A 6,831-nucleotide genomic window follows, 5' to 3' on the forward strand; every position below is an offset into this window, starting at 1 on the left:
TATTGATGCTCATCTCTGCACAATCCTTTTCATCCACTATGGTTGTCACTAATACTTGTTATCAGGTAACAATTTTGGAGAAGGTGATGAGAGGGGCCCATGTTTTTACCCCAGTTAAGGACCTTCATTTATTTTTTATATAAAAAGTTTACCATCAGCCACTAAACTTTTAGTTTATGAGATTTTTGTACCATTAAAAGCACTTGTAACAACTGGTATTTTATAATTTTATTCTTACTTACAGTATATCATTCAAATACCAAAAATAAAATTTATTAATTTCCAATATAATAATTCTGTTTTGCAATTCTTATGTTGAATCATTGGGCCATTTTATAAATCTCAGAATAGGGATTCTTAGTGACCTTATTTTTCTATATCTTACAGGCTGTATTTCTGTGTTTGCTATTTTGCTTCTAAATCATGTTAGGTATTTATTGCTGTATAGAAATTATTCCTAAGTAGACTAAAATATACTGAAATAATAGGGAAACAAAAGAATTGTGGAATCTTTAAACAGGTGTGGCACACTGCAGCCTGATTTTATAAATAAAGATTTATGGGATCACCTCTAAGCACATGCATTATGTATTGTCTATATCTGCTTTCACACCACAAAGGCAGAGTTGAGATGAGATGTCACAGACTATATGGCTCAGAAAGCTAAAATATTTACCATCTGGCCCTTTACAGCAAACATTTGCCTATCCTTGGTCTAAAAGATGATTCAAAAATACAATAAACTATAACTATTGCATCATCATTCAGTTTTCTTATTGCATTTCCCAGAGTTTTGAATTTTCAAAAATGTATAAAAGACTGGAGACACTATCCTTATAGATTATTTTTAAATTTTATTTAACACGACTGAGATTGAATTTTTCATTCTTCACTAAAATGACAAAGGAAAAAAAGGGCAAAGAAAGACAGGTCACAATTATCAGAAAAATCAGAAGATGAAAGCAAATAGCAGCACTTGAGACTATAATGAGGATGATCAATTTGATTACATAATTAAAATATCAGATACATTTTCAGATGATAGTATCCTACATGAATTTTCTAAAACTCGTGAATTTATAAATAGACAATGTATTTTGAAGTAAGAAAGGAAATATGATATTCATATCAATTTAGTCACTCAACAGGAAGGACTTCATGATGCAATATTTTCTGACAAGATCCTGGCCCATCCGAGTTGGTTAGAAAAATATGTCAGAGAAATTTTGTATTCTTCATTATGTTTATGTGCCAAAATTTACTTGATACTCTTTGGAAGTGGATAAATGATGAAGGCAAGTAAATAATAAAGATGACTGGAAGGAAATAAATGATGTATGTAGTAAAAAATTATGGGATAAGTCATTTTAAATGATGCTTATAATTAAAAACTTAAAGGTAGTAATATACCAAAAAAGATGGTAATCTTCTCTTCAAGATTATCACTAACCATCACAGGTTTCAAAAATTATTCGAGTATTTTATTTTGATGGTGCAGTTTAAGAAGAATCACTAGTGGTGCTAAGCTGGAATCTACATATTTGGAATATCGTTCTAGTATTTACAAGATGGATATATATATTCAGAAGACACTGACCATTTTGGTTTCATATAAAGAAGTAAATTTTGAGTTTGCTATGGTTAAATTTTTACTACAATTTCTTATAAGTTTCCTTTCATTATTTCTTTATTCTTAATCATGTAAAATTAGTAAAATAAGTATACAGAATTAAAAAGGGTCCATTGGATCCAGAGAGTAAATGTCGCTGCTTTTATTTCCAAGTATACATTCAGTTAATTCCTGGATACTGGATTTATTTAGTTGAGATTTTTATGTGACATATTCATTTGCCCTACACTCCGAATGCTATTGACAAATGAAGAACATCCTTTTAATATGCTTATTAAAAGACAAATTCAAGAAGAAAATTCCAGAGCATGTCATGTCTTGGTCAACAGCTGTGATGTGGCAGGAAAGTGGGAGTAAAGGATGGGGTTACCCTTTAGTGACAGTGAGATGCCTCTGCATTACCTTTTCCTCTCCACTTGCCCTGTAGTTGCTATGCTAACCTTCCTCCATCTTATCTTTTCTCTTTATTCCCTCATTCTATCCCTCTAAGTTACATCCCACACTGATGAATCATTAATAACAGTAAGAGCGGACAGTATACCCCAAGTGTGATGAGACATAGAATTGGTTGTGAACCACTGTTTTCAGTTGACCACATTCTCACTGAACTCTGTGAACCTGAGGAAATGCATGGAAGTCACAAGTTTTTATAACATATGCCTTGAATTCACAAGTCAGAGACTTATCCCCTTAGCACTGCTCCAACTTCAGTGGCCTTTCCAGAATATGTGATGACACTTAAATATCTTTACTAAAAACAAATCTAATATGCACTATGATGAGAGTCATGCTATTTGAATATAAGGTACAAAAGATTGAATTCCCCTGATTAGGGAGTTTATGAGATTTAATGTCTATTTTCTACTATAAATTCAATTATAATAGTGTATTTTCCCTGGGTTTCTGAGATTTCCAATTTACTCTTCTAGCTTTAGTCTGGGATTATTCTGTAATTTTGCCTCAAAAATCTATTTTTTTTAAATTTCTGACATTTTTAGTTCTGGAAAATAATTTATATTAGATGAATTTATTAAAAACTAATGAATAATGATTTTATTATAAATCACATTATTAAAAATTAGTAAGATATAGTACATATTTTATTTGATTCCTGAAGGATAGAAAGAACAGAATAGTGGTTAGTACAGTCAATGTGATAGAAGCTTAGAAATTATCAGGATTGATGGAGCATGCATTCTGAGCCCAAAAATAAAAAGTAATCCTTTCATTGACACAGTCTTGTCAAACCACATGCAGAATATGAAATATAAAAAGAATGATTAAAAGTAAATGGAAGAAAAAGAAAGAGTACCTAAAAAGCAGCAGAATTCTCAACAGCAGTAATAGAAGTTACAAAATATTAGAATGTTATCTAAAATATTCAGGAAAAATAACTTTCTCTTTAGTAAGCCATAATCAGTTGATTGTTATTCAGGAATGAATAAGAAATAAAACACTAAAATGTAAATATTAGTGATAAAGTGTCTACTTCCATTTCTGGTGTTTGACTATTGACTTCTTTCCTCCCTGGCCTCTATGTGGACAGGCTGATAAGAAAACCACATGCACATGCAACTAATCCTTTGACACTAATGGGAAATTCAAATTTCCTGCATGGGAAATTTTCCTTGTCCAACCTCTAGTCACTATAGAAGTCCAAAGTACTCCTATTTTGACCAAGCCAATAAGCTTGTGCCCACAGAGTTCTTCCTGGGAGCCCCTGTGTGAAAGATCCTTGCAAAATCATTTTTAAAAGATGTACTTCAAATTTCAGGTTACCAGAGTGAAAATATTTGAGATATATTATAGTTCATAAGAAAAATAGAGATAATGATTATTTGAGGACCACTCTAAATAAAATATGTATGTTAGACATTTAGGAGTAGCTTTTAAAAGGACAGAAATTGAATGTTAACTCCCACACTTATACAGGAAAATGAGAATGAAGGAACACAATCAATCCAATAGAAGTCAGAAAAGGAGAGGGGAAAAAAAAAACAGAGGAGGAACACGGTATATAGAGAGCTTAAAATATAAAAAAGGGAAAATATCCAAGTATGACATGTGGTTAATACTACTATGTGTTAACCCAAAATCCATAATAAGAAAATCTGTATTTTTTAATCCCCTGGGGCAATGTACCCAGTGTGAAATGCTTACTGACACTCTTTTTTTTATCTACTTGTGGTGATAGGACCAGTACTTAAAAATGTAAGTGACAAATAGAGTTTCTGAATATGTTGTTTTATAAAAATGTACATAGCCTTCCATTGGCATGTACTTTTTATCTCCCATTTCCAACCCAGCCACTATTTTCTGGTTGTCTAATGAAGTGATGCCTGTGGGTAAAGCAAGTATTTTGCATCTGTGAGGATGAGTCACATATGAAGAAGGGTGAATGAGGATCCCCAAGGGTCCTTTCCTTCATGACCTATTCAGGCAGCTTTACCTGATGCCCCATTTGATTGAGCCACTCTAAACAGTTTCCTGTTGTATGCAGTCAAATATAGGACAAAATGATAAAACATTTCATCCTATATGGATGAAAACATATTAAATATACTTTTAAAAGATAGAGGTAATAGAATTATACTTGAAAAAACTAACCAATCCACAAACAATGAATCATGGAACACTACATCAAAAACTAATGATGTAATGTATGGTGATTAACATAATAATAAAAATTTAAAAAACCCAAAAAACTAACCAATCAACAAATAAATTAAACAAAATAAAATCCATCCATATTCTGATGGGGAAAAAAAAAACCACACCCAAATATTTAAAGACAAGAAAAAAAGTGCTGAAAGTGAATGTGTGAAAAATACCATAGCAAGTGTTCTGGACATTTTTGCTTATTCCTTTGGATTTATTCTTTACTATTTACCACTTGGCTCTGTGCCCTAGGAAGCTGACCTTTATAAACTTCATTATCAGTTTCTACTGCTTTCGGCTTCCAGTTAGGTTTGTCCCATGGGATTATACTAGGATATAGGGAATGAAGTATAGAAGGAAAGGGATTACTTCTGAAACAAATAACGCAACATATTTTAAGAAAAAAGAAAAAGAAGAAGATAGCAGGAGAGGAAGAATGAAGGGGAGTAAGTCAGAGGGGGAGACGAACCAGGAGAGATGATGGACTCTGAAAAACAAACTGAGGTTTCTGGAGGGGAGGAGGGTGGGGGGATGGGTTAGCCTGGTGATGGGTATTGAGGAGGGCACATTCTGCATGGAGCACTGGGTGTTATGAACAAACAATGAATCATGGAACAGTACACCAAAATAAATTATGTAATATATGGTGATTAACATAACAATAAAAAATTTAAAAAAAATAAAACACACACACACACACACACACACACACACAAAAAAAAAAAAAAAAAAAAGAAGGAAAGGGCTTAAAATGTCTACTATCCCAGATACTTCACTGCTGATTTGGTCCATTTGGCTGTGTCCCTCAATGGAATACTGTAGTTCTCTTGGGTAATTCCCTTATAAAGATCCCAGTATGCTCTGTTTCTAGTAGCTGAGTACTTCCACTGTCTCCCCAGGTCTAGGTAGAGACTGATCCTGTACAGACCTAAAAGTAAAAGTATCCCATAGGAGCAGGTGTCTCAGACTTCTCTATGGCATCAGCTTCTAATTCTTCATATCCACTTTCCCTCAAATCATGTTTACACCTCATGGAGAATTCTACTTAATAGAGGAGGAAAACACATGAGCTTGATTGAGGGATGAATTCAGATCATGTGCTGACTGGCCACAAATGGATGGTCACTGAATTATATCCATACCCAGTGGTGACCCCAAACAATACAGAGAAAGAAAATCATACCAATGGACAGGATTTGTTGACCTTGATAAGAAGGAGAGATGGCAGCGACTGCCTTTGGCTCAGGTCATGATCCTGGAGTCCCAGGATCGAGTCCCACATCGGGCTCCCTGCTCAGCAGGGAGTCTTCTTCTCCCTCTAACCCTCTTCCCTCTCGTGCTCTCTATCTCTCATTCTCTCTCTCTCAAATAAATAAATAAAATCTTTAAAAAAATTTAAAAAAAGAAGGAGAGATGGCTTGCAGTTTGAGTACATATTGATATATAGGTAGAAGTTAATAGGTTGGAAAAAGAAGTTAATAGGTTGGATTAGAAAATTGGTGACAAGAAAGATTAAGAGAGAAATATGTGAATGGACCACTTGGAACTAACACAGGGTATAAAGATATTTGCATTTTATATTATTGCTCATGAAAAAGCGTCCACACCAGAGAAAGGCCAAAACTCAGATGGGCAAGATGACCCAGACACTCCAATGCTTGCTCAAAAGACTCATGTGCAAAATGACCTTTTGCACTACCTTTTCACAATAGGCATATCTTATTCTATGATGGGTATGATGTGCATTCCCTCCCAGAGCAGCTGTCTATTCAGAAAGCTTACTGAGAGAGATTCACTTCAAAGCTCATTCTTGTGGTTGATGACTGGGTTTGTCTCTACTTGTTCAGTTGGCCAGAGGCCTCCCTCAGTTCTTTGACTCATGGATCTCACTGTGGAAGGTAGCTTCCATCAGTGAAAATAAGCAAGAGAGAAATATGCAGTACACAACACTGAAGCCAGTCTTTTTCCAAACCTAATCTTAAAAAGTGACATCCTCTCACTTTGCTATAATCCATTCATTAAAATTGATTCATGAGGTCTAGGCTATATTCAAGGCAGAGGGAATTCAAAGAGGTATGCATATCAGTAGTTGGGCCTCACTGGAAGCCATCACAGACACTGCCCAAGTTAGTAATATACAACTTATTGTATAACTTTATTTTTTTGATCTTTGACCACAAATTCTGAAGTTCACCTTTTATGGAACACAGCTTCTACCCATCACTCTTTATACACTCAGACTTTAACTGGATCAAAAGTTTTATAAAGAGTGATTGATAAATTGTCAAAGATACATTCATTCACAAAATATCTATTTATTACATTTAACATATATATTAATTTAAGAAGAAAAATTTGTATTCTATAGAAATTGCTTCATAAATGGTAAAATAATATTTTAATATATAACAACATAAACCTCAAATTTTCTGTGGATATTTTGCCCAGATAATATAGAATGCAGTAAGAGAATATAGAATGCAATAAGAAAGTAAAATATTCAGAAGGTTCTGAGGAATGAGTAGTAAATGGACTAAGAAAAA

Source organism: Zalophus californianus, chromosome 4, assembly GCF_009762305.2.
Source record: "Zalophus californianus isolate mZalCal1 chromosome 4, mZalCal1.pri.v2, whole genome shotgun sequence".
Classification (NCBI taxonomy): domain Eukaryota; kingdom Metazoa; phylum Chordata; class Mammalia; order Carnivora; family Otariidae; genus Zalophus; species Zalophus californianus.